The sequence below is a fragment of the Salvia hispanica genome, chromosome 2 (assembly GCF_029641045.1).
Source record: "Salvia hispanica isolate PSC_SH4W2 chromosome 2, Shi_PSC_v1, whole genome shotgun sequence".
Lineage (NCBI taxonomy): Eukaryota > Viridiplantae > Streptophyta > Magnoliopsida > Lamiales > Lamiaceae > Salvia > Salvia hispanica.
The window spans coordinates 27661451-27684392 of NC_142693.1; the positions used below are offsets into that span (position 1 = coordinate 27661451).

Sequence of the window (22942 nt, forward strand, 5' to 3'; positions counted from 1 at the left end):
TGTCGTTGGCCTGAGCACGAGTGCTGAGATATGGAAGGCTCTGGAGACAAATTTTGCTAGCCAATCTAAGGCTAAGGTCATGCAATACAAACTTCTTTTGCAGACCGTCAAGAAGGAGACTCTTTCTATGAGGGAGTATTTGAACAAGGTGAAATCCTATTGTGATCTCCTTGGTGCTGCTGGTTGTAGGATCCTTGATGAGGATCAAATCCTTTATATTCTTGGTGGCCTCGGGGATGAGTATAATCCTGTAATGGTAACTATAACTTCAAAATCAGATGGCTGGACTGTCCAAGATGTTGGAGCTCTTCTTTTGAGCTTGGAGTCCAGATTGGAAGCTCATAAAAGTCCTCTCATTAATTCTGATGGCTCTCAGCCTTCGCTGAATCTTGCCCAACCATCATCAGGAAGCAGATTCGATTATTCTTCCAACTCCGGTCGAGGGGGTTGTGGTGGTCGTGGCTCTGGTTTTCGTGGTGGTCGCGGGGGTTACAAAGGCAAGTCTTCTGGTAATCGTCCTGTTTGTCAACTTTGTCAAAAGCCCGGTCACATGGCTGACCGATGTTGGCATCGTTTCGAGCAAAATTTCATGCCCCGACCATCCATTCAACGAAATCCTCAGCAACAGCCTCTGTCTCACTATGGTCTTTTGCCGACTCCTTCCCAGCATGCTCCTACTTCTAATGTTGCTCAAGCTAGGGGTCCTCCGGGATTTCATGCTCCTTCGGAGTACAACATGGATGCATCGTCGGTAGCCTCGTGGTACGCAGATTCCGGTGCTTCTAATCATGTCACTAAAGATCTCTCTAATCTCAACTCCTCTACGGAATATAATGGAGGTAATCTTTTACATCTTGGTGATGGCAGAGGTGTAAGGATCTCACATGTTGGTAATTCTTGCTTCACTTCTTCACGTTCCTATAGTTTCTAAGAATCCCCTTAGCGTCTCTCACTTTGCTAGGGACAATAACGTGTTCTTTGAGTTTCATTCTTCTCATTGTCTTGTACGAGATCAGGTAACCAAGGAAATCTTGCTTCGGGGCATCCTTGACAATGGTCTCTACAGATTTGACCTCCATCATCCTCCGCCTGCCTCCACCCTCCAAGTCAATAAGAGCAGCATTTGCTCCCCCACTTCAAGTCGTCACTCTTTATATTCTGTTTCTAGCTCTATTTCTAGTCTTGATATTTGGCACTAAAGACTTGGCCATTGTGCTTTTCCTGTAGTTCAAAAGGCTTTGCAACATTGTAATATTCCCTAATGTGAGCAATAAAGTCTACTGATTTGTGTCACTCATGTTGTGCTGCTAAAAGCCACAAACTCCCCTACTTCCCTTCTTCTTCTAACTCAACACATCCACTTCAACTAATCCACAGCGACTTGTGGGTCCTGCACCTGTCCCATCTCGCAATGGTTTCCATTATTATGTTGTCTTTATTGATGATTACAGCAGATATACTTGGCTATATTTTCTGAAAGCCAAGAGTGAAGTCCATGATGTTTTTATCAAGTTCAAAAGCCTTGTTGAGAATCAATTTGACTGTCACATTAAAGCTTTTCAATCTGATTGGGGTGGAGAGTTGAGTTCAAATCTTTAACTTCTTTCCTTCATGATTCTGGTATTTCTCACCGGGTTTCATGTCCTTACACTCCCAACAAAATGGCTTGGCGGAGAGAAAACATCGACATGTAATTGAGATGGGTTTGGCTCTTCTTCATCAGTCAGGTTTGCCTATGTGCTTTTGGGATGATGCATTCGCTACTGCCACCTACACCATTAACAGAATTCCTTCAGTTGTGTTAAAGTTCATTTCCCCTTATGAAAAGCTCTTGAGTTCCAAGCCAAACTATCTTGAAATGAAAGCTTTTGGCTGCCTTTGTTATCCTCATCTTCGGCCTTACAACAGTAACAAGTTGGAATTTAGATCTGTTGCTGCTACATTTCTAGGTTACAGTGGCTCTCACAAAGGATATAAAGCCCTTCTACCATCTAGAAAAGTGGTCATTACTAGGGATATTTTTTTTGATGAGCTAGCATTTCCTCACCACAATACTCCAGTTAAATCCCATGTCTCCTGCCCTACTCAACATTCTGCTATTCCTGTGAGTCCAACACACTTTCTTCCTGTCACACCAGCACACACTCGCCTGCATCACTCTCCTGCACCTCCTACAGTTCCTACAACACCTAACTGTCAGTCCTCTGCAGATTCTACAAATTCCATTTCTCCTACTAATATTTCAGACACTCTACTACATCCAGCCACTCCTATTTCCTCTGCATCAGATTCTTCCTCCAATTCATCTTCTAATTTTTCCCCTTCTCAATCATCTGATATTGCTCCCTCCCCCACTCCTGCTGATGCTGCTCATATTCCTTCTCGCCATCACATGATAACTCGATCCAAAAATGGGATTTTCAAACCCAAAGCATATGTATCCATTTCATATTCCCCTGATGCCTCTTGCTTTCAGCTTCCAAAATCCATTGCCATTGCATTAACCATGCTAGTATGGAAGCGGGCAATGACCGAAGAGTTCCTTGCTCTCCTCAGAAACAATACCTGGACCCTCGCTTTTCTCCCTCCGGGTAAAAATTTAATTGGTTGTACTTGGATTTCAGAATAAAAAAGCAAGCAGATGGTTCCATTGCTCGGCATAAGGCTTGTCTAGTTGCTCAGGGCTTCTCTCAAGAGCCAGGCTTTGACTTCCATGAGACGTTCAGTCCAGTTGTAAAGCCTACAACTATTCGAGTTATACTCTGCATTGCTGTGACTATGGGCGGGAAGATCACCCATTTGGATGTGAATAATGCTTTCTTAAATGGTGATCTCCAAGAGGAAATTTACATGAAGCAGCCCCAAGGTTTTGAACAAGGTTCTCCTATGATGGTTTGTAAGTTGAATAAAGCAATAAATGGTTTAAAGCAAGCCTCCCGTTCCTGGTTTCTTGCCATAAGATCAGTGTTGTTGTCTCTTGGGTTTTCTCAATCAAAAGCTGATACATCTCTATTTTTCCGCACAAGGAAATCTCAGGTAATCTATCTTTTATTGTATGTTGACGACATGCTCATTACAGGTTCCTCTCCTTCTGCCACCAAGCTTGTTATTCAGCAGTTAAATAGTCATTTCTCTCTCAAAGATCTTGGTGAAGTCACACATTTTTTGGGTGTTGAAGTAACTAAAACTACTCAAGGACTTCATCTCAGTCAAGCTTCCTACTTGCTTGAGCTGCTGAATAAGGTGCAAATGCGAGATGCCAAATCATATCCAACACCCATGCTCTCCAACTCCAAACTCAGCAAGTATGAAGGGGATCCCATAGTTGATGGCGGGCTCTACAGAAGTGTAATCGGAGCTTTACAATATGCCACCATAACTCGGCCAGAGATTTGTTTTAGTGTTAACAAAGTTAGCCAATTTATGCCATGTCCTTTGGATAGTCATTGGAAAACTGTGAAGAGGATTTTGAGATATTTGGCTGGTACTCTTGACTATGGTTTACATATTCGTCCTTCAAAGTCAATAATAACTGGCTTCTCTGACTCCGATTGGGCTTCGGACCCTGACGATCGCCGACCAGTATCTGGATATTGTGTCTATTTTGGTGATAATCTAATCTCATGGTCTTCCAAGAAACAAAAGGTTGTTTCTCGCTCGAGCACCGAGGCTGAGTATCGGAGTCTTACTCAGGTTGTTTCGGATGTTTCATGGCTCAGCTCCCTTATATCAGAACTTGGCATTAAAGCTCAGACCACTCCTGTCATTTGGGTTGATAATCTGAGCACTATTGCTCTTGCTTCCAACCCCGTCTTACATGCCAGAGCCAAACATATTGAACTTGACATGCATTTTGTCCGTGACTTGGTTGCGAATCATGTTGTTGATCTTCGCCATGTTCCCTCATGAACGATGTTATCAGATTTTATCAAAGATTGTAATGTAAGAGATTGAATTAGATAGATACCACTAGTCTTGATTATCACCTTCTCTAAATATGACGATTCCTAGTATTTAAGTCAAACAATATCAATGTTGACATCTTTAATATTTTATATTTATACGATAACTGTTCGACAAAGAAAACCATGCATATGCTACTTCTGTTCGACAAAGTGTCGAACACTCTGCATGTGCGCCCGTTGTTAACAGAACCATCGAATTCACTGAAGCAATAGATCGAACAGCTTGCAGTCATTCCTTTAGTTTTTTTTTTAAATACACACGTACGTTTTTTGTCATGGCATCTCAATAACATTATAGATTTGATAACAACCGACAATATTTACCTACAGCCCCTAATCTCCAACCCTATGGCCATCGGAATTCCATATATCCGGCGCCTAATTCAGCTTTCCTCGCCGGTGTTTTCACCCTTTCACCGCCGCATATCCAATTTCACGCCTCATCTGTGGGAGCTCCGTTCAGTTTCCAGAATCCGCGAATATAATAGTAATCGAATGGATCGTGCAACGCACAGGTGTGATACTAGTAATCCTTACCAGAGGCCCAATATTAAAACCCCAACATGGGCTTTACCATTGTAATTTTCGGCCCATTTTCACAAATATATAATGCTTCTTTCTTTCTCTTTTCTTCAAAATAATTGATTTTTGAATAAAAAAAATATTACACGCATTATCTTCTTCCTTTTGCTTCATCTTATCTCTTTTGTTTTCTTCCTTTCTCTTTTCTATCCATTTTGATGTGGCTGGCTTAATGGTGAGCTTACATTTTCCCTTTACTCATTTTCCTTTATTTTTCCACCTTTAGCTTTTTATTTTTTTTCCACTTTGATATGACTAGATAATGGTGTAGACACATTTCCCATAACTTTTTATATCCTCTTTAACAATTTGATTTGCTGGATAATTATCTGCTTTCACACTATGTAGTTGACTTGACTTGGAAAAGATTTTTTTAGCTTTGAATAAAAAGAGTTTTCTTCTTAGCACATAATTGCAATTAGCACACTGCATTGACAACATGGAGAGAGTTTTCCCATTTTTCCTTCTTTCCATACTCATATTGTTTCCTTGTCATAGCCATGCTACTTCTCATCAAATCAATACTAATGAGTCTGCACTTCTTGCATTCAAACCCCCTCATGCCTTCAGATCCTGACTATATTTGAAAAAAGAATTGGACCGCGGGGACCTCTGTGTGTACATGGTTAGAAGTTACTTGTGATTCGCGTTATAATAGGGTGACTTATTTAGATCTCTCGTGGATGGGACTCAATGGGAGCATTCCACCAGAAATCGCAAATCTTTCTTTTCTTGTTTCTCTGGATTTGATTTGGAACCATCTTCATGGTGGCCTACCAAAGGACATTTGCAGCCACAACAAACTTTCAAGACTCGAAGAACTTCAGCTATCCTTCAACCATTTGAAAGGAGAGATACCACTGAGCTTGGGTGTATGTCAACAACTCGAGATTCTTGACTTTTCATACAACAACTTTGGCGGACATGTGCCTCGAGAAATTGGGAACATCACACGCCTTACGAAATTAGACCTTCACTGGAACAATTTATCAGGTTGGAAACAAAGATTACCCTATACTATTTTTATTATCATCAAATGTAAATGTCTCATGACTTCTTTATAATTATTGTCCAGGTATTATTCCGAAAGAGATTGGCCATCTTAATAATTTAGAGTTCATGGGTTTAGGTTCCAACAAACTTAGTGGATCAATCCCAAAAGAAGTGGGGAACATGACGGCTCTTATCCGCTTATGGCTTGACAGTAATAGTTTAAGTGGTTTGAAACTTGACAGTTTAACTTTGTTATCAGTCAAGTTTTATTGAAAAACTTATCCGTTTTGCTCATGATTTCATTATTCTTCAGGTACTATTCCTAGAGAGATTGGTGGTCTTAATAAATTGGAGATGATGTGGTCGGATGATAACAAAGTTAGCGGATCAATCCCAAGAGAAGTGTGGAACGTGGCAACTCTGCTCCAGTTACGGCTCAAGAAGTGTGGAAGGTGAATTTGCAATACTTTTCTATCTTAGAACCATACTAACTTTTCGTAATCATTTTGATTTATAGGAGTTATTCCACGAGAGATTGGTCGTCTTGATCATTTAAATGGTTAGACGTGGGTTTTAACATGTTATCCGGACCATTGCCTCCAACCATTTTCAATTTGTCTACTTTGGGAGGGATTCAGCTATCAAGGAACAGACTTAGCGGGTCATTGCCCTCGGAAATTGGGAATATGAAAGAACTGCTAGCCTTATACCTTGACAATAATGTTTTAAGCGGTAAGATTTCTAACTTTTTCGTAAATGACTAATTACAAACATGATAAGTAAAATAGAGGATATGTTAAAATCTTAGTATTATGAATATATACCAATGTCAATGCAAATATCTAATGCAACAACAAACATGTGCTTATAGTCAGTAAATTATTCCATGATGCTAATATGTTATGCATGTGCATTTTTACATGGATGAAATTTGAATTATATCCATGTTTATAATTCGAATAAATTGTTTGAAGGTCCAATACCATCTACCATTGGAAATCAATCAAGTTTAGTGGAATTATTGCTCTCTTCCAACAAATTTGAGGGTGAGCTCACATCCTCCATCTGCAACTTGACTTCATGGTTTGAGATACTTATTGTCTCAAACAATACTTTAGAAGGAACAATTCCTCAATGCTTTGGAAACTTTAGCCAGTATATGAAGATCTTTCATTTAAACACGAATAAGTTTAGCGGTCTACTTCCATCAACATTTAGCAATGATTGTCGGCTTGTGTCCATCAATTTGGGAACCGACAAATTGGAAGGACGATTACCTAGATCCTTAAACAACTGCCAATATCTAAAGGGGCTTGACATTGGAAATAATAGAATACAAGATGAATTTCCATTTTAGATGGAAGGTCTTCCCGAGCTTCGAGTTCTAGTGTTGAGGTCTAACAAGTTTGGTGGTAACATGTCACGTCCTTCATCAACCAAGATTTCATTTCCTAAGTTGCAAGTTTTAGATGTATCCTATAATGAATTTGTGGGCTCTCTACCTCAAACATATTTCAAGAATTTCAAAGCAATGGCAGAGGCCATAGGATTATATTATGACAGCTTTCTATCAAATCTGGAGATGAGGCGGTCAGGATCAGTTATTGAGTAGACTATTCGACACCTTTACGACAATAGATTTGTCATCCAATAGATTCTCTGGAATTATTTCTCAAATACTTGAACTTGTCCCACAATAGCCTCACAGGACATATACCTTCATCTATTGGAAACATGGGAGAACTCGAATCATTGGACTTGTCAATGAACAAATTGGATAGAGAAATTCCAAGTTAATTGACATGGTTGACATTTGTTTCGAAATTAAACCTTCCAGTGAACAATTTTGTTGGGCAAAAACCGCGATCCAATCAGTGCTCCACATTTGAGAATAATTCATATATGCGAAACTTGGGATTGTGTGGACTTCCGTTGACAAGAAAATGCAAAGATGATGATGGGCAATTGATGCAGTCTGCAGAAGAAGAGGGTGATGATGAATATGAATTCATAGATGGATATGGTTGGCGAAGTGTGGTGATGGGATATGGAAGTGGATTCGTAGTTGGGATTGGAATTGGATACATGATTATAAGGAGTGGAAGGCCATCATGGTTAGTGGAATTCTTTTTCGGAGTTGGTTATAAATATAAGACAAAGAAGAGACGCAATAAAGCTTCACCTGCACCATCACGCAGCGGAACTTGATACTAAGCCAAAAAGAGAACTTGATAACTAAGCCAAAAAAGAGAACACTGTGTTTTATATGGAATTCTTGGTTGTGTTCAAAAGAACTTTTGTTTGAGTTGTGTTTTCTATTCCTATGTGAACTTTTAACAGCCAAAACTTTTAAAGAATCAATCCTATTTTATTTTCTCTTCGTTTAGTTTATTACTAATTATTAAGTATTTTCTTGAATCTCTCTTTCAAAAGATTGTCTCTCTACTTCGGTATTTCTTCTACCTAATATTTTCTCAAGGTCATATAATTAAAGTACAAATTGGGCTCGTTTATATTTTTTATTTTTCCAATTTCGTGAAAGCCCATAAGGAATTCGGCCCAAATTAAATTCCAATTTCTTAACCATATATTTCTAAGCCCAGAAGGATTTTTTTATTAAATGCAGGGCCAAATTTTCGCAGAAATCCTCCATATCAATATTCCTCTGTTTTTATGATGTCCTTAGCAATTAGCATGCTGTTAATATGAAGATTGAAATGATTCTGTTCTGCATTTTATAACTGCTCTATGAGTTTCTTCACGGTGGCTGTTTGTGTTTGCTGATTCTCCCAATGACTTTTCTTTCTTGGTTTGAAATAGTTGAGTAGTACTTACTCCCTCAGCCCATAAAATGCTACATGATGTCATGCCCGGAAAGTTATACTCCCTCATCCCACAAGAATATGCGCTCTTTCTTTTTTAGTCCGTCCCACAAGAATATACACTTTCTAATTTTAGAATGTTTTTTCTCTCTAATGAGAGAGACATATTCTCCACTAACAATACTTTAACTATTTTTTTTCTCTCTCTTATTTTACCAATTTTATATTAAAATCAGTGGCGAACCCAAAGTGCATATTCTTTGGGGACGGAGAGAATATATATTTTGGAAATATATCCGAGAAACAATAGTTTAATTTTATCGAAGAGAAAAAACTCTATTTTTTAGGAATGTTATTTGTTACCGAGAGCCCATTGATTCAGGCCCAACAACCATCAGCTGAAGAAACAGAGCAAGCAGCTGCACTTAGGAATCCAATCAGAGGCCCGATAGCAGAAGCCCATCGTCGATCAGCCCGTGCCGGAAAACAGCCCACATATTTGAAGGATTACGTGCTGAGTTTGGGAACCGCCACGCATGACTGAACGTGTTCTCTGATGGTTAATTAGTTGGTTATTCATAGTATTGCATTTCCCATTTCCACGTTTCCATTTCTTAGTTAGTTATTGCATTTTCCCATTTCCTTTAGTGGATAGATAGCACGTCTCCTTTTCGTAGTAGTGGTTAGTTGCAGCTTCTTATAAATTGTGTACTCCTTGAGGAAATCATTGAACAACTAATCCCAGTTTTTATATCTTGTGAGTTTCCTTTTCGTAAGAATTCTACTTGAGCTTTGTTAAGGAGTAAGATCCTACTCCAAAGGATCTATTCTGTAACAATTTGGTGCTTTCATTGAGAGATAATGCAATCAAAATCACCTCCCCCACCTAAAACATCCACCATGGTTAATACATCAGCCAATCCCAACCACACACCCAATACTCCCAGTCACAACTCCAATACTCCCAGCCACACCCCCACTCCAAACTCGGAGCAATTTCCGTCTCTTCCCCTTCCAATCCAGCACCACTTCGATCGCCTACAACTCTCCACCAACACACAAATTGAATCGCTCGCGTCGACATTCACGCAACGCCTCGATCAATTAATTGCTCTATATCACTCATCACTACCACCACCTCCCTTTTCCTATGCTTCATCACCTCAAATTGTTCGGCCTTCCACGACATCATTTACCCCGCACCAACACACTCCTCTCTTCTCCACCACACACCCAATCCCCACAATTCCTGACTTTAGCTCAATTTACCACCCTCATACCTCAGTCACACTCCATCATCCCCAGCTCATGCACCACCCATTTCAGCCTGTTCATTCCACCTTTCCTCCGCACACTACACATGACTCAACAGCCATCCGCAGCTCCCAGCTTCGCCTCGACGCACCCAAATTTGATGGCCAAGACCCCACTGGCTGGCTTTTCCGTATCTCGGAATATTTCGACTTTTATGCCACAGCCCCAACTGAGCGCCTTCGCTTGGTCGGTCTACTCCTCGAGGGCCCGGCATCTGAATGGTTTCAATGGGTTCGTAACAACATCGTCCTTTCTTCTTGGGATGATTTTGTTGCTCAAGTCCGCCTTCGCTTTGACCCTGGCCACTTTGAAGATTATTTTGGGGCCCTCTCCAAGCTGCAACAAACCTCCACCGTACTCGCCTATCAAACAGAGTTCGAAAGGTTGCTCAACAAGATTAGCGGTGTTTCTGAGCCAGCTTTGGTCTCAGTATTTATTGCGGGCCTCAAACCTCTTCTGCGCCGCGACCTTAATCTTCGTCGGCCAACTTCTCTAGCTGCGGCTTTTGCCTTGGCTCGTGAGCTCTCTGCTCAATATGTGGATACTATTTCGGCAGCCACAAATCCCCAACGCCGCCAATGGTCTTCTCCAGCTAGCTCCACTCCTTCACTATCCTCACCCCCACCTACATCCAACACCAACATGCCCCTGCCTACCCCTCGATCTGAACGCCCCATTCGGCGCCTCACCACGGCCGAAAAATTAGCTAAAGATGCTCAGGGCTTGTGCTACTGGTGCGATCAAAAATGGCACCGAAATCATCGTTGTCAATCAAGGTTGCTCTTGTTTGTTGGTGATGATGATGAGTCTTCGGACCCCTCTACTCCGCTGCCCCCTTCTGAAGATGAGATTCCAATCGCCGATGTGTCCACCTTACAAAGTCTCTCTGCCTCCGCCAGTCCACGTTCGCTCCGCCTCTCTGGCACTGTTATTGGCTCTCCAGTGCATGTTCTTATTGACGGCGGCAGTACGCACAATTTTATCCACCCTCATATTGTGGAGAAACTCCAACTTCCGGTGCAGCCCACTACCCCATTTCGGGTCTATGTAGGAAATGGAGATTCCTTACCTTGCACCAACAAATGCCTCGAGGTCCGCATCCACATTCAAGGGTACGAGTTTCTGGTGGATTTATTTATTCTACCCATTCATGGGCCAGATATTGTGCTCGGAGTGCAATGGCTCCAATTGCTCGGACAAGTGACTCATGACTATGCCTCTCTCACCATGGAATTCAATTGGCACGACTCTCCAGTTTTGCTGCGTGGTGATACAACCCCTCCGCGCCAGATTTCGATGAATCACTTATTTTCATTAGCAGATTCAGAGTCCCTATCAGCCTGCTATGAAATTATTGTGCTTCCTCGGTCAGCACCACAACTGTTGCAGCCTTCAGATCTTCCCGCGGATCTCCATCCCTCCGTTCGTGAGGTATTGCTGGCACATGCACCAGTTTTCAATCCTCCCCAAGGATTACCACCGCGACGACTATTTGATCATAGGGTATTCCTTAAAACTGGTACTTCCCCGGTTCATGTACGGCCGTATAGATATCCTCATTTCCAGAAGTGTGAAATTGAGAAAATGGTTCAAGAGATGCTGGACCAAGGGCTTATTCGTCCTAGCCGCAGCCCATTCTCCTCACCCGTTCTGCTCGTTAAAAAGAAGGATGGTACGTTTCGCTTCTGTGTGGATTATCGAGCTCTTAATGCAGTCACCGTACCGGACCACTTCCCAATACCGACGGCTGATGAACTCTTTGATGAACTTGGTGCGGCGCAGTTTTTTACAAAGCTCGATCTCCGTTCCGGTTACCATCAAATTCGCATGCATGATCGTGACTCTCATAAGACTGCGTTTCGAACTCACGAAGGCCACTATGAGTTTCTTGTCATGCCCTTCGGATTGACGAATGCTCCTTCAACATTTCAGGCTTGCATGAACCGTCTGTTTCGGCCATTCCTCCGGCAGTTTATAATCGTCTTCTTTGACGATATATTAATTTACAGCGCCACCCTCGACCTCCATCTCCAACATTTGGAAGCGACATTATCTGTTTTATTGGAGAATCATTTTTGTGTCAAGCTTTCAAAGTGCTCATTTGGTCAAACTAAGGTTGATTATCTTGGTCACCAGATTTCTGCCGGATGTCTGCATGCTGATCCTGCCAAGTTGGAGGCAATGACCTCTTGGCCTACCCCAACAACAGTGCGACAATTGCGGGGATTTTTAGGTCTCACGGGATACTATCGGAGGTTTATTGCCCATTATTCTCATATTGCGGCGCCTCTCACTGATCTATTAAAGTCCAACTCTTTCAAATGGCCCATTCAAGGTTGTGGAACGAGTAGGCGAAGTTGCTTATCGCCTCGAGCTTCCGGAGTCAGCACGTATCCACCCGGTTTTCCATGTATCTCTGCTCAAACCATATGTTGCTTCTTCAACTCTACCTGTGGTTCAATCGATTCCGATAGACTTTATTGAGGATCGCCCCCTCTCCATCCCTATTGCGGCAGTTCGAGAACGCACTATTCTGAAGAATGGGAAGCATGAGCGTCAATGGCTAATTCAGTGGTCAGATGGATCGCTCGATGATGCCTCTTGGGAGCCCATTGAGCAATTACTCATTCGATTTCCTGATCTTCACCTTGAGGACAAGGTGGTTCTTCAACCAGAGGGGGATGTTACCGAGAGCCCATTGATTCAGGCCCAACAACCATCAGCTGAAGAAACAGAGCAAGCAGCTGCACTTAGGAATCCAATCAGAGGCCCGATAGCAGAAGCCCATCGTCGATCAGCCCGTGCCGGAAAACAGCCCACATATTTGAAGGATTACGTGCTGAGTTTGGGAACCGCCACGCATGACTGAACGTGTTCTCTTATGGTTAATTAGTTGGTTATTCATAGTATTGCATTTCCCATTTCCACGTTTCCATTTCTTAGTTAGTTATTGCATTTTCCCATTTCCTTTAGTGGATAGATAGCACGTCTCCTTTTCGTAGTAGTGGTTAGTTGCAGCTTCTTATAAATTGTGTACTCCTCCTTGAGGAAATCATTGAACAACTAATCCCAGTTTTTATATCTTGTGAGTTTCCTTTTCGTAAGAATTCTACTTGAGCTTTGTTAAGGAGTAAGATCCTACTCCAAAGGATCTATTCTGTAACATTATTAGTGGTGTAGTTAGTGTGTTAGTAGTTTAGAGGCTTATGCAGATCATGTTTAGTGGATAGCTACTAATTTTTATCTTTATAAAATATTGGGTGATTATCATCGATAGGATATTCAAGTTCTTTCATTCGGCCATCTGCTTCTTCAAGAGTGTGAGATTTGTGAGTTTGAAACAACACAAACAATTGAGAAAAACGCAGCTGATGTGATTTGCGCGTTTTGACAAGAAGTTCGTCGTATCAATCGATTGAAAACACACACAAACGAACAGAAACAGAATTTAGCATCAAACGGCTTCGATTCAACAAACCATCAAACACCTGATGTGCACAGAAGAGTGAGGGATAGATTCTGATCAAAACGGCAGTTGATGTGTTTTGTTCAATAACTGCGAGTAGCTTCGGTTCGATAACAAAACCATACACAAACTACTGCTATTCAGATCCAAGGAATTCACCGAAGCAATAGATCGAACAGCTTGCATTCATTCCTTCAGTTAGTTTTTAAAAAGTAGTATACACATACGTTTTTGTATATTTAATTGGTTATTTTATAGGAATATTATATAGTCGTTCTTGTAAAATATTTATGTATTAAATCAACCGACAATAATTACATACAACCCCTAATCTCCAACCCTACGGCCATCGGAATTCCATATTTCCATCGTCTAATTCAGCTTTACTAGCCGGTGTTTACAGAATCCGTGATCTTAGAGCAAGTGTTATTCCCTGCTATCTCAATTTCTCATTTTGCTTCAATCGTCAATGAAAAAATTCAATGCTGTATGTGTGGAAGAATGTGTTTTAGGAATTTTTATGAAGTTTGTTCACGGTTTCCTTTTACATTTCAAATTTATGCAAATATCATGATATTCCGTTAGATCGAGTCGTGGAGCAATGTTATGGCCTTTTGTTTAGAATACAAACTTGGGCTGATTTATATTTTCCATGACCACTCTAATTTTCCAAAATCCCCAAAATATTAGTATCAGGTAATTTGGCCCTAAATAAAATAATTTTCCCAGTGGGAGTATTTTCTTAACCAAATATTTTTAAATACCCAAAACAATTAATGACTTGAACCGACAAGTCAAAAAGGATAAGACACTCCAATCACACTCCAAGAAAGTTAATACATCAGATCATGAATAAATATTATTTTTTAATTCGGCACACATTTAAGAAATGCAATGAAGGGTTTAGGAAACGCAATGAAGAGAGTATAAACAATAAGTTGATATTTTCGCTGCTTGAACGGAGACTGTATTAGTAATATTTTGCTAATTCGTTGCATCAAGTAAACTCACGGTTAAAAGGCAGAAGAGTAATTCAAAATGACTATACATATTCTATTTTCTACGAGTATTGCTGCAGCAAATAATCTCTCGGTATATGGGCTGAAGATTAATTTAAAAACACTTAGTCAAAAGTTTCGCTAATTTTCAAATAACAGTACTAGTCAAAAGTTTCGCTAATTTTCAAATAATAGTACTCTCTCCGTCCCACAAAAGATGTCACACTTTCCTTTTTAGTTTGTCCCACAAACAATGGCGGATTCAGGATTTTTATTCAGGGGTACGAAAAATAATTATACCGACTTCGAGCTTTAAAATCGGTCTTTTATCTTCACTTTAATATGTTATCATTTTTTCGTTAAGAAACTTCATTATAAATAAAAAAAAATTATTTTCTAGTACAACTACTGAATGACTTGTGTATATAAAAATGAATTACTTTCTAGTAAATGATTTTTGTAGGAGTATATAAAAATGAATTACTACTTTATAGTGTTATTACTTGAATAACTTCGACTTTCTAAAATGGAAGTTATTAGATCATATATTAAGGATAATTTATATATTTTTGCACAATATTTTACTTTTTATGATAAATCATCTTTTCGATTATTTAAGAAAAAATTTAGTTGTTTTAAAAAACATAATATATTCATTAGAAACACAAAAGATAGAAATACCAAATGCACTATAAGAAAACTAAAATACTTTACAAAATTATTGAGATATGATTAAAAAAATGGAGTACTTTACAAGAAAACTTGAATGCATTAGAAATTATAAAAATTAAGATATTTTATAAAAGAATCAGAGAAAATATAGAATTTTTTTTAATATATTAGTAGAAAATGAAATGTTTTATAAGAAAACATTGAATGAATTATGTTTTTGAAATGTATAACTAATAGATTCATAAAACAAAGATTAGTGGAATAGTGGTATTAAAGAGAACGGAAAAATATAACCGTAAAATACAACTTGTACCATTAAAGAAGACATATTATTTGTATTAAGATGTATTTAAAAATGCTCTCCGTGGGTGTTGAACCCGTATCTTTCAGAAGGATGTAAGGCCTTATGGCGACCATTCTACCGGTGGAAAACAAAGTTCAATTTGATTTTTTGGGGGACGTATAATAATATATAGTATTATTTCAATATTTTGGGGGTACACTTGTACCCCCTTGTCCTGGTGTAGATCCGTCAGTGCCCACAAAAGATGTCACATTTCCCTTTTTGGAAAAATTCTCTCTCACATGAATATAAAAATTATATTTTCTCTCTCCATTTAACACACAAAACAAAACCTCTTAAAATCTCGTGCCGTCCCACAAGTGTGACATCTTTTGTGGGATGGAGGAGTACTAAAAAAGGAAGAAAATAAACTATATCTAAAATATAAAAACTATATATTATGTAAAATGGAATAAGTATCTCAAATAGAGAAAAGAATGATAAAAGTTCAAAGCAATACTATGTAAAATGGAATAAGTATCTCAAATAGAGAAGAGAATAATAAAAGTTCAAAGCAATTCTTGAATTGTACTTCGCTGGGGTCGAACTCTAGTTCGAGCCGCACCACTAACTCTTTTGGTAATATTAGTCTCAATATGGTACTCTCTCCGTCTCACATAATTTTACACATTTTGATCCGGCACGAATTTTAAGAAATGTAATGGAAAGTGAGTTGAAATAGTTGGTGGGATGTGGGTCCTACTTTTAAAGTATTAGTTTTATAATAAAATGTAAGTAGAAATGAGTTAGTGGAATATGGAGTCCACTACCAAAAATGGTAAAAATGAAATGGGTAAAATTATATGGGATTGCCTAAAATGGAATATTGGGTAAAATTATGTGGGACGGAGGGAGTATTAAGTAATCAACTATTTGGGTGTACAGTTGTACCCCTTGTTATGAGCTGAATCCGCTAGTGGTTTCACTAAACAAGACTTGTTAATAGTCTTCGTACCTTCAGCCTTAGCCCCAATCACACTCCACAATTAAGTTTGATTGCGGAACCTTGACTCATTTTTATAGTGAGACTTGACTGGGAAAATATAATACGGTATTACATTACTCCCTCCGTTCCAGATTTGTAGTAACATTTTGCCATAAAACTCCGTCCCACATTTGGAGTAACATTTAAAATTTATCATATTTGGACATAAAATTTTACCTCATTATTTAATAAAATTACACCCAAATGTCATTATCTACATTAAAATAAATCAAAACAAAAATAAAAAACCAAAAAGTCAAAGAGGGACCCACCTTCAACCAACTCACTTCATTTATTACATACTTTATCATCTCACTTCATTTATTACACACTCCATCATCTCACTCCACCATCTCACTTCATTTATTACACACTCCACCTCTCACTTCATTAATTACACACTCCACCAATTCATTAAAACTCATGCCATTACTAAATGTTACTATAAATGTGGGACGGAGGGAGTATTACTTAACTGAAAACAGCCTAATGATTTAATTAAACTGGCCCTAGAACTTTTATTTCCAGCCTAACTAGCCCATCTTATTCCTCCAATTTAATTAGTAGCCCAAAAAGAGTGGCCCAAAGTGACAAAAGAAAGAGGCCTAACTCAAAAAATCAAAAAGAAAAAAAAAGTCCAACAAAAAGTTACTCCCTTCCGTCACTTTCGGTACTCGCTCATCTCTCTTTCTCTCTCTTTCCCTCCCTTCACCACCGAAACCACTCCGATTGTATGAAAACGAACTGCCGAAAAATTCACTATCTCTTTTAATAGTTAATTTTAAATTTATTTTAAATATTCTTATTTTTGTCTTTTCTTAATGTACTAAAATGTCTTTATGTATATTTTTGCCCCATCTAGATAGAATATCTGGCTACATCCCTCCCGCTCCCAACAAAAAAATAGTATTAAATTTGCCAAATGCAGTCCAACTAATATTTGGTGTTGTTTCAAATATAAATTTCAAGATTAATCCTCAAATTTAAATACGCTGATTACACTTTAATTAATTTCCACAAGAAGCAATTATTTCTCTCAACAAAACAAATCACACTACACAAGTATGACTATTTAATCAACGTATGCACTTCCCTTCACGCAATCAACAATAATTAGTCACTTGGTGTTACGCCAAGTACTACAATAATTCATCACCACATCCACTTGATTACTTACACAAGGTTCGTATTTTGTTAGGTTCATAAAGAATTAAAAGAACATCGTGCTCCAAAAATATTATTCGTGCAAATCTCATATTTAATTCCTTGCTCCGCAAGAATTTAAATATTATTTTCAGAAAATTCCTTTAACTCTCGCGTTCATAAAAAAAATTTAATATCCAAAAATTGCAGATGTTACAGTATAGGACCAAAAAGTTTATATAGGCAAATGTACGCGATCAATTTTGAACTTTATTGTATTTGTTATTATAAAGTTATTTTCTATGTAGCTTATCCTCCAACGCCTTCTCAAAATGAACTATAAATGGTTTATTCTAAATATAAATGTAATATAGGAATAATATATTAGACCTCATGTGATCTGAACATAAACTAAATGGTTTTAAATAAAGTATTTGTAGTATCATACCTCATGTGGTCTTAATATAAATGTAATATAGGAATAAATCACAAATTTGACTCATTGAATGTAAACAACTTTTAGTCATATCACCAATAAAAAAGCTTGACTATTCCATGGAAAAGAATATGTGATTCACTTAAAATCTTGTACACAATTATGTTTCCCATTCAATCATTTCTTTTCAAAAGTAGTTTGCCGTGTAACCATTCAACACGCCTAACTTTGCCGTGTTTTTTAATCCTAACTTTTTGTTTCAGTTTATTGTTTTTACTCATTATTGTTGGAATATATTATTTTATTTTTGAGTTAAAGGTCATCTCCTAGTTTGCATATAAATAGGCAAATGAAGCAGAGTAGATAGGCAAAAACATCAGCAATGAAAACAACATACCTTTTTCTTACATATCTTTCTCTCATAACACTGAGTCTATGTTTGTTTCCTTCAAGAGCAACAACAAGTGAAGCAGAGGCTTTGATGAGATGGAAATCCAGCCTATCATCTTCTGCTTCTCTCGACTCTTGGTCCATCAACAACATCAGCAACCACTGCAGATGGATTGGCATTCACTGCAACGACGAGGGATCTGTCTCTGGTATTGATCTCTCCGGTGCAGACCTTGCAGGGACATTGGACCTGTTCCATTTCACTGCATTGTTGAATCTCACCACTTTTAACCTCAGTTGGAATGCTCTCAACGGTTCCATACCAGCTGCTCTTGGCAACCTCACAAGCCTCACTATCTTGGACCTCTCCACCAATCTGTTTTCGGGCGCCATTCCACCAGAGATCGGCCGCTTGACAGAGCTTCGATACCTGAGCATCTCCTACAACTCTATGGATGGAGAAATCCCATATCAGATTGGCAATCTGAGCAAGGTGCGCTTCTTGGATTTGGGCGTTAATCTCTTTGAAACTCCTGACTGGTCTCGATTTCCCACTTTCCCTTTCCTAACACACCTTAATCTCTATCTCAATGAACTCACCTTGGAATTCCCACACTTCATAACCACATGTCTCAACCTTACTTTTCTTGATTTGTCACAAAACAACTTCACAGGCCAAATTCCTGAATCATTGTTCACCAATTTGGTTAAACTTGAATATCTTCACCTCAGCAGCAATGGTTTTCAAGGCCCCCTGTCACCAAATATCACTAACCTCTCCAAGTTGAAGGATCTTAGCCTTGCCAACAACTTATTCTCTGGCAACATTCTTGATTCAGTAAGCCTTATTCCAAGCCTGCAAAATCTAGAGCTGTACAATAATTCATTTATAGGAGAAATCCCTCCTTCTGTAGGCCTACTCACGAATATCCAAAGACTAGATCTTCGAATGAACAACTTCAATTCCTCCATTCCCCGAGAGCTCGGCCTGTGTAACAAGCTGACCTACTTAGATTTATCCCTGAATTCACTCTCGGGGCCATTACCGCCATCCTTATCAAATCTGGCCAATTTATCTGAGTTGAGACTATTTGGGAATAGCCTGACTGGTGAAATATTGCCACGTTTCATTACGAGTTGGAGAAAATTAATCTGGCTAGCAATCGAAGACAATGAATTCAGTGGGGAACTTCCATCAGAAATAGGCTTGCTCACAAACCTCGATTATCTGAATCTCTCTAATAACTCGTTTTCAGGCAGCATCCCACCAGAGATAGGAAACCTACAAAATTTGGATACGCTATACCTTTCAACCAATAACTTTTCAGGTGAACAATGGAACTTGGAAAACAATGCTTTATATTCCTTGGCAATAATGGTTTCACTTGCAATATACTAATTAATTTTCAACTTGACATATCCTTAGTGAATTTCTTATTCTTTTTAATACCGGTTTGCAACGATCATCAGTTTGAATTAAATACTTTTTTTAAAAATGCAATGCATTACTCATAAATTTGCTATTAAAATGTTTTGCATCTACGTATTTTAAAAGTATAAGAATTTTGATTTATATTCTTATTTGACTTTAAAATAAATTGTTTATAGGTCCAATACCATCCACCATTGGAAATCTTTCAAGTCTGGGTTTCTTATATCTCTCTTCCAACAAATTAAATGGTGAGCTTTCATCCCCTATCTACTACTTGACATATCTTGAATAATCTTGACAACAAATATATAGATTTTGTGCCCTCCCTCTACCACAAAATGTTACTCCCTCCGTCCACTATAAGGAGTACCATTTCTTTTAAATCAAATGTGAGTGGAATGAGTGAGTGATATATGGGGTCTATTATCATTTATAGTAAAAATGAATCGACACTCCTATTTGTAAATGGGCAAAAATGGAAATATGGGCCTCTAATGGTATGTGGGGTCTAATGCAGATAACAAACATATTGTTACTAAGAGTAGAATGCCATGCATGTGTATTTTAGGTATGAATATATTTTATTTATATCCTTCTTTTATCTTCCACATAAATTGTTTGAAGGTCCAATACCATCCACAATCGGAAATCTTTCAAATCTGGAGTTGTTACAACTCTCTTCCAACAAATTAAATGGTGAGCTCCCATCATCCATCTGCAAGTTGCCACACCTTTTTGATCTTCTTCTCTCAAATAATACTTTGGAAGGAAGACTGCCGCGGTGCTTCCGAAACTTTAGCAGATCATTGACCATCTTTCACCTAAACGAAAATCAATTTAGTGGCCTCATGCCATCCACCCTTTCTAAGAAATGTAATCTCATGTCCATCAATTTGGGTAGTAACAAATTCCACGGACGATTACCTAAATCCTTAATCAATTGCCGAAGGCTAAGGGGTCTCGACATTGGAAATAATAGTATACAAGACGAATTTCCCTTTTGGATGGAACGCCTTCCCAAGCTTAAAGTGCTAGTGTTGAAGTCTAATAAGTTTGATGGCAACTTATCACTTCCTTCACCAACGAAACTTCCATTTCCTATGTTACAAGTTCTAGATATATCTCATAATGCATTTGTAGGCTCTCTGCCTGAAAGGTATTTCAAGAATTTCAGAGCAATGATAGAGGAAAAGCATAGAGAGGGCACAAAGAGTTTCTATGACACAAAAAAAAAACGAGGTTGACGACAACTATTATCTATATTTTGTGGATATGATAGTCACTTTGAAAGGTCAAGATCAGTTATTGAAAAGACTACTTGAAACCTTCACAACAATTGATTTGTCCTCCAATAGATTCTTTGGGAATATTCCACCTTCCATAGGAAATCTTAAGATTCTCAAATACTTGAACCTATCACACAATAGCCTCATAGGACATATACCTTCATCTCTTGGAACCTTGAGTGACCTCGAATCGTTGGATTTGTCAACAAACAAACTGGATGGAGAAATTCCAAGTGAATTGACAAGGTTGACATTTCTTGCGAAATTAAACCTTTCAATAAACAATCTTGTTGGGAAAATACCGCGATCCAATCAATTCTCCACATTTGAGAATGATTCATATATGGGAAACTTGGGATTGTGTGGACTTCCATTGACAAGAAAATGCAAAGATGATGATGGGCAATTGATGCAGTCTGCAGAAGAAGAGGGTGATGATAAATATGAAATCATAGATGGATTTGGTTGGCGATGTGTTGTGATGGGATATGGAAGTGGATTCGTAGTTGGGATTGGAATTGGATACATGATTATAAGGAGTGGAAGGCCAAGATGGTTAGTGGAATTCTTTTTTGGGGTTGGTTATACATATAAGACGAAGAAAAGAAACAACAGAGCTGCACTAACACAAAGGGGAACTTAGATCTAAAGAAAAAAGGAGGGTTGTGTGCTTTCCTTGTGTTTAATTTGGGACTCTTTCCTTGGTTGTTTCGAATTACTTTTTTTTACGTTTTTGGATTTCATGAGAGCTTGTGTTCGAGTTGTGTTTCTACTTCTGTGGTTGTGTTCAATTTCAAATTTGGAGTTGTTGCAGTGTATAAAATTATGTTAAGAATTAAAGTTAATTTATGTTGTGTATTTTGCAAACTAGTACTCCCTTATCCACAAATGATGACTCGCTTTCCTTTTTAATTTGTTCTATCCATTATTAAAATAAAAACCTTTTTTATCTACTTTATTTAATTTCTCTTAGTTTATTCTCACCATCTAACTCATAAAATAAAACTACCTAAAATCTTGTGCTGCCTAAAGAACGATTATCTTTCTTGGGACCGAGGAAGTAAAAAATAATTTGTGCTATAGGAAAATTGATGAGTAAATAGTTTGGAAAATTAAACATATATAAGCTTTCAATTGTCTTATTAAAAATACACCCTAAGAAAAAAAAAAAAACTCAAACTCCGAAGTTCTACATAAAGTGAACATCACATCAGAATTTAGATTAATTTGTAAATTTTAAAAGTTCAAACTATGAAGTGTATTGCATAGCACAAGATGTGCTTGTTCAAATAGCTCAAGGGTATTATAATTGAATGAAGACAATTCTTATGCATGCATGCGTTGGATTAACTTTTATTCATCATATTTTATTCCCTTTGTCGCACAAAATTTTTCGTGTTTTGACTTGTCACCAGTTTTAATTAATTTAATGGAAAGTGTATAGAAAAAGTTAGTATCATGTGAGTCCTACTTTTTTATAGTACTACTATTAGTTTTATAATAAATGTGAGTGACAATGAGTTAATAGTATGTGTGATCCATTACCAAATTAATAAAAGTTGAATATGACAAATTTTGTGAGATGGACGAAATTGAAAATAAGTGACAAAATTTCTAGGAAGGATGGAGTATGTTATGCAAAACACTAAAAGTTTTGTACATAAAATATTATTAACCCAAACAATTTATAAATTTATTCTGAAATTCACTAATAAAGTAGTGATTGAATAGCAAGGCAAATTGTCAAAAACAAAATACGGGGTTTGGTCAAATTCTAGCAAGTCCCGCAATTTTAAAAATCAACCAAAATAATTTGAAGTTTGAATTTGTTCATAATTATTTTATAATAAAAAAATTATTATCACCTATACGGGTAGTATATTGTTCATATTTTTCAACCAAACAATGTCGTGTGCTTTATGAATAGACAATATTGTTTAATTTATTGACGGTAACACCTACATAAAACTCTCCGGCTATGGCATAAGATACAATTTTACAAAATCGTTTTCATTATTTGATAGTTGAGAACAAATCCAAATTTATGCATTGTTGTTGTTTTTCCCTTATCAACATTTTGTAAGTCCCATCTCTTAATTTTTGTAATTCTTTGTT

General features: G+C 37.9%; 1 non-coding gene and 3 pseudogenes across 4 annotated transcripts; all 4 read left to right on the forward strand.

Moving 5' to 3' along the window:
• Positions 1 to 190: 190 nt before the first annotated feature.
• Positions 191 to 326, forward strand: LOC125202891 (small nucleolar RNA Z247). The gene has a single exon (XR_007173227.1). It is a non-coding gene; the product is annotated as a small nucleolar RNA Z247 (small nucleolar RNA).
• Positions 327 to 4986: 4660 nt separating this feature from the next.
• On the forward strand, positions 4987 to 6184 carry LOC125202749 (uncharacterized; annotated as a pseudogene). The gene is made up of 4 exons (XR_016135282.1): positions 4987 to 5540; positions 5623 to 5766; positions 5854 to 5992; positions 6058 to 6184. The product of XR_016135282.1 is annotated as an uncharacterized LOC125202749 (transcript).
• LOC148932022 (receptor-like protein 9DC3) lies at positions 6119 to 9113 on the forward strand (annotated as a pseudogene). Its single transcript, XR_016135281.1, has 2 exons — positions 6119 to 6272; positions 6515 to 9113. The product of XR_016135281.1 is annotated as a receptor-like protein 9DC3 (transcript).
• An 8988-nt stretch (positions 9114 to 18101) lies between these two features.
• On the forward strand, positions 18102 to 21672 carry LOC125217901 (uncharacterized; annotated as a pseudogene). The gene is made up of 3 exons (XR_016135782.1): positions 18102 to 19437; positions 19718 to 19789; positions 20166 to 21672. The product of XR_016135782.1 is annotated as an uncharacterized LOC125217901 (transcript).
• Positions 21673 to 22942: the final 1270 nt, after the last annotated feature.